The sequence below is a fragment of the Cheilinus undulatus genome, linkage group 16, assembly GCF_018320785.1.
Source record: "Cheilinus undulatus linkage group 16, ASM1832078v1, whole genome shotgun sequence".
NCBI lineage: Eukaryota > Metazoa > Chordata > Actinopteri > Labriformes > Labridae > Cheilinus > Cheilinus undulatus.
In genome coordinates this window covers 40,280,519-40,292,598 of record NC_054880.1, presented here as the reverse complement: position 1 = coordinate 40,292,598, position 12,080 = coordinate 40,280,519, and the positions used below count along the sequence as shown (strand labels likewise).

General features: G+C 40.6%; 1 protein-coding gene across 2 annotated transcripts in view; it reads right to left on the bottom strand.

Moving 5' to 3' along the window:
* ptp4a2b (protein tyrosine phosphatase 4A2b) overlaps positions 1-12,080 on the bottom strand; it is a 37,792-nt gene that overhangs the window by 21,525 nt on the left and 4,187 nt on the right. The window contains exon 1 of one of the 2 annotated variants that reach the window (XM_041809254.1): positions 2,244-2,261. The exons of the other annotated variant lie outside the window; for it this stretch is intronic. The gene's annotated coding sequence lies outside the window, so the exon portion shown is untranslated. Of the gene's footprint in view, positions 1-2,243; positions 2,262-12,080 lie in introns of those variants that run through there. 2 annotated transcript variants of the gene reach the window in all.

Sequence of the window (12,080 nt, the reverse complement as noted above, 5' to 3'; positions counted from 1 at the left end):
AGTTTTTTTTTTTTAAAGCTACTTAATGTTTATTTTGAGTTGAAAATACACACTTCTAAACTGTCATTCTCTGCATTTTCCTAAATAACCAAGCAATAAGACTCATGATACCCTTTACACATTTCATCAGAATCAGTTATATAAACATATTATTACCAAATCATGCAGTACTGATTTAATATAGTCATTTTAGGAAACATGATAGGTTAGCATGTGGATTGTAAAATGTGTGAAAAACTTTCTGCTTTAGTAGACAGTCTTTTCTAACAAAAATATATACTCCTGGCCTGTCTACAATCCCCCCCAAAAAACAGAAAAATCCATTCCCTCTCCTGTCTCTTTACCTTGTAGAAAATGTGTGATGAAACAAGCCATTCTTAGATTTTCCTCTTATGATGTCACATGGGGAGTTAGCACTGCCCCTTGGTTCGGTTGGACCTCCCAACATTAAAGCTCCACCCATTAAGCCACATCCATTTCCTGAGAGGGGTGTGGTCAGGGGCGGCGTCAGACAGCTCAGAAACATTTAAAGCCCAGACACAGAAACAGTTCATTCTGAGCAGGGCTGAAACTGAGGGTTTTTTGTTTATTTTTTTTAAAACATGCAAATCCAATACTGGAGTGTTTTTTCAGCAACAAACTTCACAGGCATGTTTTTGGGAACTCTGAAACCAATTTAATTTTGTCGTAAAGGGTTAAAATACGTGACCTTTAAGAAAAAGCTTCCTGATGAAAGTCTCAATTAGGGCTGAACAATTTTGAAAAAAATATTTGTCTCATATTGCAATGTCAATATGAATTTAGGAAATGCTCATTTTCATGTCAATCATTTGATTAAGAAAAAATCCAAAAATAAGAAGGAGTTTTGCAACTATTCTAAAAAAAAAAAAAAAGACATTAAAATATTTTCATGATGCGTAGAGCATAACATCTCTGCTGCATAGAAAGTGTATCAAGCTGGTATTTTAACACATTTAAGGTTAAAGAAATATTGCACCTTCTGCATTTAGAAAATTGCCATATTTTTGATAAGAGATAAGGAAGCTGTGCATTTAGTGGATTAACATTTCAGATGAAAACAAAAAACCCTGATGTCAACAAAAGCTCTGAACACTCTTAACTGTAAAGAGCTTCGTGTTAAAAATGTCTGTGTTGAGGATTATTCAGCAGTCGGTCTTCAGAATTCTCATAGTGAAGCAGGGGAAAGCACTCGCTGACACCTGATAGCCGTCAGGTGGCCACCACAACCGTTTACATACAGTACGCTATGTACACCATGAACATAAACATGTAGACAGTCACACGCTGGGTTGGGCAATAGATTTGCCACAAGGAGAGGGGGGTGTTCTAAAATTAGACACAAAAACACACATGAGCTCAAGTGTCTGGACACTGCAAACGCAGACTGGAAACACAGAGGCAAAAGTCGGAGTTTTACACAAAATATGGAACGTCTGAGTCAATCACCGTCCCTCCTTGCGAAAGATGTTAGTATAACACTCAGCCCTGTCTAGTGGTCTGAGCTTATGCCTGAGCCTCGCTGATGTTTTGTCTGAAGCCAGACTGAGCATGACCAGAGTGTACTGCCTCAGAGCAGCTGTAGGGCCACGCCGCTGTGTGGGAGCCGAGTCACGGAGCAGGGGGAGCGCCTGTCATCCATGGCGAGGAGGACAAGCAAAGGGAGGAGCGAGGAAGCCCTGAACTCCTTTGAGTTAAAGCAGTGTGGGGCGAGATAACGCTCCGACAATCCTGCTGCACCTGTTAGATACACCCAGAGCACACACTTCTCCTTTTACTGTCTCATTCACTCACGCTGCATGCTTTCAGAAAAACAAACACACTCATGCATAAATACAACTGGAGGGGAGGTATGGCATTTTCCTTTCAACTGCATTGACATGAAAATTGCTGAAGAATAACAGTGAAACAAATTGACAGACTTTGAAATCGCACAGTGTGAATAGAATGGGGCCAAGTGTCAAAGAAGCTTGTCTTTGTTCTTGTAGCCTCTGTGAATACCAAATAAAAGATAACAGACAGGCTTGGAAATGTCAAACAGGACATGGGCAAAGGAGTAGTTACAAGAGGAAATCAGTAAGATGTGAAGAAACATTTCCAGGGCCCCATAACAGTAGATAGGCAAAATTAAACAAGGAGGAAAGCGGGGGAAAAGAGCGAGGAAAAGAAAAAGTGAAGCTCAAGTTTGTCAGTTACTCTAGCTGAGATAAAACAGAGAATCACACCTGCCTGATGATCCAGCTGGTTCCCTGCAGTGATGTCAGCACCGTTTATAGGCCAGGCGGTTGGAATCCACCCTTTGTTTTCTTCAGTTTAAGTCTTTTTTCTCACCAACGTGAGTGGGCTTTTCATTCGTTTTAAATGGTAGAAGGGACACAAGGGGGGCAAGGCACTGACTGGTTAGGATCTCAGTGACTTGCTTGTTGAGCTGTGGCCAACTTTATTGTACCAGCAGCCTGAAAAGACCGACACATGTGCCTTCTTTAGGGGTGTTTTTCACACTTCAGCCAACAGGAGAGGTTTTTCATTGCTTGAGGGCATTTTTAGAGAAGTCGGCACATTTGGCCAAGTGTGACAGTTGGTGTCAAACTCGGGTGTTGGTCAGACAAGCAGTCTGGTTCACCTCAAAAGACTGGCCACTCACAGTAAGCTCCACCGGTGCTCTGAACTATTGCTACCACAGTCTGCTACTGCCACTCGAGACTCAAGCTGTTCTTAAAGTGGAGAGAAATTAGCCTATTGTGAAGTTGCCGCTTCATAAAACAGGCATTTCAAAGCTTTAATAAAAGGAGTCATCAATGTTAACAAGTGTTACGTACTAGGCATACTTTCTCACCACAAAAACCTGTTGCACAATCCACCTAGAGAGGTTATTACATTCATTTTTTGAGAGCACACCTCTAGTTTCATCTCTGATGGAAAAACCTCTTGATGTATCATCCAAAGCCTTTTGTGAGTCACAAGATAAGAGAATTAACTTCATCCTCAATAAAGACAAAAGCATGCTGTGCACTATTTGGGACACAGTCCAAGACTGCAGGGGGCTGTCAGCGTGTGGTATAGTAACAGGTCAACATGCCATTCAGGAAACAGCACACAAATAAAGGAAGCAGTGTGAACAACTCTCCCTTTCCATCACTCAGCTTGAAAACAAACACACACAAACAGAGAGGCAACACACATAAAAGTCCAATGAGTGACAATGGATGACCCTCTAATCTGTCTTCTCAGCCTCACCAGTTTATCTAGTGTAACTAGCAAGACAGCGGAATCCCTAGGCAAGTACGGACAAGCAATAAGAGAAAGGAACTTGTATGCAAAACTGGAATCCACCAAAAACTCCTGAGCTGCTGCAGCGCCCCACATGAGGTGCGCGCTCCCAGGGTGTGCAAACAGGAGTGTCGGCCTGTAAGCGATACCTCAAGTCAGTGGATTCTGTGTGGCCTCATGCTTTGTTGACTGAATTCTGATAATGTTCCCGCCTGTGGTTTTCTCAGAATGGAGTCATGGATTGGGGAAAACAGGTACACGTACGCCCAAGACTTCTGCTGACAATAGCACCTTTACTTCATCTGCCATGAGGGTTGGTTTAGTTTAATTATAGCTCTATGGGAAGCATCAGCATCTGGACCAAACCTCAGACTCCCAAATACATTAAGGCCAGGGACAAATCGGATGCTGCAACCTTGCCCTTTCTTGCACAAGAGAAATGATTTGATTTTTTCAATTACATGCCCACTTAGACTTTTTTCTAGCCAAATGCCACCAGAAAAACACATTTATTTTACAAAATTGTTTGCTGTTTGCTTTGGATGCAGATGGATCAGGCGTAAATATTGACTGTCTGGTGCTCATGTCATATCTAGCCAATCAGATCGTACTGTATGCAGGACACTTGGTGTGACTGTGGAGACCAAAATATAAGCTGAAGGGAACACACTCTCTGCATTTTTTTAATAATTAATTCTGTCGATCATTGTTAAAATATAATGCCAATATTGATAATTGGCCAAATATCTGCCTTAATCATTGGTCAGGCCTATCTGTTAGGCCTATAGTTGACACCACACAACTGAAGACTGTTAAGATACGGGGGCTTACAAAAGTCTTCACACCCCTTAAACTTTTACACATTTCTTCACGTTGCAACCACAAACATAAACATATCTTATTGTGATTTCATAAGATAGACGAACACAAAGTGGCACATAATTGTGAAGTGGAAGGACAATTATACATGGCACTCAAAATTTTTCACAAATAAAAATTTGAAAAGTGGGGTGTGCAAAAGTATTCAGCCCCCTGGAGTCTGATACCCATGAATAAAATCCAGTGCAACCAATGGCCTTCAGAAGTCACCTAATTAGTAAATAGAGTCCACCTGTGTGTAATCTATTCTCAGTAATACAGCTGTTTTGAGAAAGCCTCAGACGTATGTTAGAGAACATCAGTGAACAAACAGCACCATGAAGACCAAGGAACACACCAGACAGATCAGGGATAAAGTTATGGAGAAGTTTAAAGCAGGGTTAGATTATAAAAAAAATCCCAATTTTTGAACATTTCACGGAGCTCTGTTCAATCCATCATCCGAAAATGGATAGAGCATGGCACAACTACAAATGTCATCATGACTGTAATAAAAGGAATACTGTGGCTATCTTTAAATACCCTGGTATACAGAATTACTGTACGACCGCCCATTCCTACTTGCCAATAGTATCATATAGGCCAATTATCGGAGCCAAAATTCAGCATTTATCCAATTATCTGATAGGCATTTTGTTTCACTAATTGCCGATAAAGTTAATGAATTAAAAGCACTCTACTTTGGCTCTGCTGCAAGTTGTGTCTTCCTCTATGGCTCTGTTTATATCCATCAAAGTCTCTCTTATGTCCCGCCCACAACACTATCTGGTTGGCTAGATGCCATATGAGTAATAGCCGTACACATCTCAATGTGAATGATGTCTTTACATCCCATCAAATGCTGTCAGTATAAAATTGAAATAACTGACATTTATGCATCGGTTCCAGATATTTGTCCTAGGCCTCATGAAGTACTACTAATGGCTATCAGTACTGGCCCTGAAAAAAACCATAGGATATCTTGAAAATGGACCCAGTCTTCTTACCCTAGCTTTGTAAATGGGCCATGAGTCACAAATGGTCATGGCTGTGTTTACCTGTGTCAAGGTGGCTCAGCCTGACTCAGGGTTGTGGTTGTCTCAGACTGAAATCTGTTACTTTAACTGCTTTTAGCACAACCTCCAAAAAATCAACAGCCTCCTCTCTTTAGTAGACACTCAGAAAAACAAACAAAATAACAAGACAGGACATCTCCTTTCTTAATAATAAACTCATAATCAAATTAGAGCAATTAATAACACACTGACACTGCAGCGTTGCTAAAACTGAAATGCTAACACTGACAGAAAATACAAATAGTCTGATAAAGACCCTGCTTGCTTAAAAAGCAAATACCCTTCCCGTTACAAACCCTGCGTGGGTGAACTGTTTGATCTAGCCTAGAAATAGGCTAGGGGTACAAACTGACACTATAAAAGCAACACACCATCTAGACAGACACAAAAATCTCTAGTGCTACCCACAAGTCAGATTTAAGCCAAGGCAAACCTCTTTGAAGGGTTTGTAGATCCACCACGCCTAAAGTAATCGTACCTTTAAATCCATTGAGAAGATGCAATGAAGGAGGGACACGTGAAAGCTAATTGCACTGACAAACGGCTCAACAGCAGCCTGCCTACTAACACAGAAGGAATGCTGCACCGAGGCGTGGATGAGTCTTCACAAAAGAATGACATTTAAAGCTAAATTGACATATTTCATTTTGTGCCATTTAAGATCATTTGTTTTGAACAAAAACAAAGAAGATGACTCAGATATTATAAAACGGCATGTCAAAACTGATAATGTCTTCAACAGAGGATTTAAAGCATTCAGAAGACACATGGTGCTTCAAAATGACTGACAAGAATAACTCTGCAGTACTGATGTAGGTCTTTTAAGTTGACGTGGTTAAATATTTAAAAGTTCCCAAGTTAACAGGCAGTTAAAAAGCTAAATCATTTCCCTAAAGAGTGACTCATGACTCTGTTTGCTTTTAAGAATGATAAAAGACAGCCAAGTTTTGTTTTTCAGCAGCCAGTGTCATAAGATAGTGGTGTTGTATTCTTTATAAAACTATTTCATTATGTAAGCCAATTAACATTATCTACTTATGATATGTGGCTTCATTTACAAGCAAAGGCTTCTGTTTCCATCAGAGGGAGTGGCAGTACGGGGTTAAAAATAATTTCATCCTCCTCTTTGCTATCTGAAGACCCACAATTTTGCAGTAGTTCTAACATCCTAAAGCTCACTGAGTTACACAGAGTTTTGTTCTATGACTCAAACAGCACAAACATGTCAGAATGAGAGAAGCAGCGAAGTGCTGCTGTGATGTGTAACGCCTCCTCTTGATTACTTATCATTCACTGTATATGTCTTCAACAGTAGCTCAGTATGTTATGGTGCTATAAACCACTCTGTACCTGATTAGTGGAAACTGTATTTCATGTTTTATTGGCTTTTTACAGAGGATGCTGAGCTGAGCTTTTATTTATTAGCCTATGAGTTGTGTATGTTTTTGTTTATCTAATAGAAAAAGAAAGAAGTTAAGTGTAACAGATGTGGCCATTGATTTTATGGTCCTTCTAAATGTTGTTGACGTTCTTCTAAATGAACATTCTCATTCTATCTCTATCTGGCACACCAGGTTACCTCTCTCTGCTCCCACAGGACAGGAGCTAATCTTCCCGTGGAGTACTTGTTGTTCTTGCGTCTGTGCAACTGAAGCTGGAGTCAGGAGGTGAGAGAATACGTAACCCCACTATTTCCATGAACAGGCGAACACCCACCCTACGCACGCACTCGCACACGGCAAAGCCCACTTATCACACTGCTTTGCAGCCTCTGAGCGAGCACAGATAAACAGTGTGACGATCAAAGGCCTCTGATAGCGCTCGGTGGGGAGGGTGAGGGGAGGGGGAGGATGGACAAGGACTGATCCGTCTCTGGAAAGGACTGAAAGAGACCAGGGCTCAGTACCTTAGAAATGGGAATGAAAAGAGGAAAACATATCCAAACAAAGGCCTGTTCTGTCCTTGCTGTGGCCTACTTGCACTTTTTAATTACACTTTACACAAATTTGAACACTGGCGGCTGAACAATTACATGTGACAGAGAAACAAAGTCAGACACAACATTTGACTATGATTTGAATAAGGATTAAGAGCGAGAACGCAAAAGGGACTGATTCTCTGCTGACAAAGGAACAAGGGAGGAAAGATGGGCTCTCAGCACAAACAAATGTTCCAGTCAAAAACAAGCTCATGAAAGCCTGGACAAAATATCAAATACTAACTCTACATGTGTGACAGCTTTGTTCAAGACAACAAAAAAGAAAACAAGAGTGCTATTATCTCCACTAATTATTACCACTAGTTTAAGGATATTCATTCCATCTTATAGTGAAAAACAGGACCATTTAAGGAAGCTAATTCATGTTTAAGATTTGATCTAATATGAAACCATTTGTTTACATTCTAGATTACATATCAACAACAAAGACCTTACTGGGACATCTCTAGTTAGAGCTTAAATGACTGAAAGGCTAACATGTTTAAGACACAATGGCTTGAACATTTTCCTAATGTTTCAATGGATCACTAAAGACAGTTAAAGCCCATCTATCCAGAACAAACAAGGATTTGATGTTGCAATGGTCACAGTTTAAGGCAGGACATCAGGCTAAAAGGATGACACTAGAGGGCTCAACGGTGTCGTTCCAGAAGTAAAAATCCCTTTTACTGTTTCCATAGCAGGTTTTGATTATTAATCATGTTGTCAGAATAATCCTAGATAGACTTATTACTAGGGGTGCACGAAAACTATCAGGCCGATAGTTATCGGGCCGATAACAGGAAATTATTACGTCGTTCTTATCGGCCCGATATCATTACGACGAGCCCAGATAACATATATATTTTTGTCAGCACTGCAGTGCTGGCGTTTGTTTTCTTTCTCAGGAGACATTCCAAAACAGCAGGTGGCGCCGCAGTACACGACCTGCTATTAAAGCACCAAAGAAGAAGAGAAAATAGCAGCCCCTGTGCTAAAATGTTAACAACACAGTGGCGTTATTCAGAATTTACGGGGAGGATAACGCGACCGTGTGTGTAGAATTTGCCCTGCAAAGGTCGCAAAGAGTGGAAAGAAGTCCTCGACAGATCTTATAAGTCACTTATAGTCATCATCCTAACGACGTTAAAATGAAGCGGCAACAGTCACTAGCCTCAGCCGCGGGCACTAGCAGGCATTGAAAACTGCAGAAAGCTTGCCAGAGCCAAAAGGCGCAATATAATATAATAACAAAATCAGTCTGACAGTCTCCTGATCAATCGCTACTTTCATAGACATGTACCTGCCTGCTCTGTTTGATGTGGTTTCATTCAGTCTGATCGACGTTATGAATAGAAGTTAGCCACAGACCACGGTGTACTTTACATTCTTAACCTATCTCTGATATGACTTATGTCAGTGCATATTTTTAATCTTTATGTAAAACATCAGCTTGCTTTAATTCTGGCTTAAGCAAAAAAACAGACCCCTAAATATCTCCATTTGTTAAGCATAACAGCCTGTTATCATTTGGTTTTCTGTCAGTTGTTTGTGTATGTTGTACTTGGTACACAAATGTTTAACTAAGAAAAGTGATCTATAGTAACAGTTATAAAGTCAGAATGGTTCTTTGTTTTTTGAAAAACATGAGTGATATTAGTTAAAATGAGTTATAAATATCTTTGCTCACTACATATTAACCCCTTCTTACCCCCAAATGTGCATAAACACATCAAATAAACTTCTTTTGTTAGATCAACAATTGAAAAAAATATATCGGTTATTATCGGTTATCGGCCATCAGGAGTAGGAAATTATCGGTTATCGGTGTCAGTTCAGAAAAAAAGTTATCGTGCATCAATACTTATTACAATCTACCCGAGAGTGAAATGATGGTATAGGCTCCTTTACAAGACAAAAGTACTGAAAACATCAACCTCTTTTTCAGACAGAACATGGTTTTGGCAGTCTTTGCCAAAAGATACTACAATACCCACAATCCTTAGTCGTCATAGCGATATCTCTGAATGGTGGGGTTATCATGAAAATGCCTACAGCACCAAAGAACTAGCTCAATTAACTCAAAAGTGTACTACTTTGGCTCCACAGCAAGGTGCATCTTTCCCTCTGTTTTTTTTTCACTCTACAGTCTGACCTAATATCCTTCCCACTAGTGTTGCCCAGAACTAGGGCTGGACAATTAATCGCAAATTAGATTCAATCGCAATATGGCTTGCTGCAATTTAAAAATCGCAGAAGTTGCAATATTTCCTAAACTTGAAATATGTCAAAGTAGCAGTTAGATTCATTTTTGCAGCAGCAGCTTTACAAGCTTAACCTCCTCCACCCCAGCCGCCTCCTTTATAGCTTAAAGCTTGTCGCATCCTCATTCAGATTCATAACCAGACTTTCCTGGTGTTCGGGGCCTGTCGTTGGTCAAATATGGCTCTGGTTCATGTTGCCGGTAATACGGTGTGGGAAATTTTGAGTTTTACATAAATATTCCACTAGATGGCAGTGTGAGCAAGATAGGCAGACAGTCACTGTTTCTCAAAGTCCAAGATCTTTCCTCTGTAGGAAGGATCCTCTCAAGTCAGGTCTCTTATGTCTGGTACACACATAAGGATTTTCTAAATCTTAAGAGATTTTTTATCGGTTAGAGACCCCACACATGAAGATAACAAATCAGGCATTGAACAGTTTTCATCGTACTGTGTGTGGTGTGCTCCGATGTCAACACAAGCACACCACACACATCATGATTCTGTCTCACCACCGATCTAGCATTTCGTCCTCCAAGCCAGAAATCTCACGTGTTCACATGTGAGCTAACAAAAACAAAGAAGAAGAAACATAGCAGCAACCGCAAAACACAACATGCAACATGAAAGAGGATATACAAGAAGAGGGAATGATGCATGGTGCATGATCAAGTCATAGGAAGGGTCGCACCCATATATGCAGTGGTACTAGAAACCAAAATAGGAGGGGCTAACAGCAACTTCTGTAACATTTGCCCAGCGCCGCCTAATATGCTATCATATCAAATATAATCATATTTTATTGTGCTACTTTTACCCATTCAGCTTTACTTTGATGCGATACAATAATGATGACAACATGTTTATGATGGAAACAGGACATTTAAAAGTGTATTGAGCACTCGAGGAACCAAAGCCCCACCGATTTTGCATATTTTTTTGAAAAGAGAAGGAAAACGGTGCCCATTGGATTGTGGGTAATTCCTGCAAGCAGAGGATCCGTATGTGCTTCCTTGGAAATTCGCTGTTTTAAGGATTCAGTCCTCAGAAAAACTGTGATGATCCTTGAGATTGGAAGAGTCCTCTGACAGCAGTCAATGACAGCCGTTGGACGATCCTTCCTTGGCTTTGAGAAACAGACGATGTCAACAGTGAAGTAGGCGGCTATCGACTGGCTCCGCATCCATTCAGTTTAACACGGCGCTAGCCACCTTCGCGTGCACAGGTGAACAGAACGGGCTACCTTATCCACAGAGATGAGGCAGAATAACAGACTGCATGATGAAAGTGCTACCAAACAGTCGTACCAGCACACAGAAGATTACCAGGCACCTCAGTCACAAGCACACAGAGCTGTCTACAAAACACAACAGGTTAGCATAGGAGCTAGCTCGCTAGCCCTCTAGTAGGAAGATGACTGATAAGTTTAGCCGATACTGATATTCAAATGTAGCTCAGACCTAAAACAACAGTCCTTAAAACACACTATTCAAAGTTTGAGGATGAAAAAAAACGATGATTTATGTCCTTAAAACACACTTTAAAGTGTAAGGGATGATGAAAGACTATCACTGAAGTAGGTCTGTTGGTCCAGCCATACCTCCACTGACAAAATTGTTAGTATGGCCAATATTTACAGCTGATACAGGCAGATTTTCTTAGCCAACGTATAAAGTTCTAAATATCAGCATACATTTTTATATCTGCTAAAAAAAATTAATTTGTCAACCAATATATGTCGACATCCTGCTGATAATATTGTGCATCCCTACTTGGTTCATGTGCTGAAAGTGTTGTAAGAAGGATCCTGTGAGGGATTATAGAAGGTCTATGTGGGATCTGAGTGGCAAATTTTACTTTACTTAACCAGAGCTGCCAATAAAGTGCTACTCTCATGTCTATCCAGATGAATGTGAATTATAATTGTGGCTGTTCAATAAGGCTCTGGTCAACATAGACAGTCAGGGGAGTTCTTCCTTCAGGTCATCCTCACATCTCAGTCCTGCAGAAATTAAAAAGTCTAGATGGACATCATAAGTGATGACAATGAATATCAAACCTAAGTTTGCCAAGAAATCAATCTGATATGGAAAGCAGGATGTGAAACACATTTAACGGGATTTAAGCAGGTAGAGCAAAGACAGCACCGATGATTCAGTCACAGGACAAGGTGTTACTACTTGTGTTTGTGCATCACAGGTTCATCCAATTATTATTCAGACAGTACGGCTAGAGTCAGTTCAGGACACGTTTTCTCTCACTGAGACTAACCTGGAGGAAAAATACAAAAGAAATGGAATAAACAGAAGATCTGTTTTAGAACCAGAGGTCGACACACAGTAACATTCAGATCCAGACTGAGGCTCACATTTTTCGCCGAGAGGTACAGAGTCCCACTGTGCCATCAATTCTTCTGACATTTGGAGACTAACTTGGCCTTGTGAGAGCAGCATCGGGGGGATGCCTGTTGCCATAACAACCATTATCTCAGCAGTAGCAACAAGTATCCCTGTAGGGAGTTCTGGTGTCCCTCGTGAAGAGATCAGAGAAGAGCAGCAGTGCTCGTCTTTAAACATTCACGGGGCAAAGCTTAAGAGGCTGATGGAGCTTTGAAGAGGG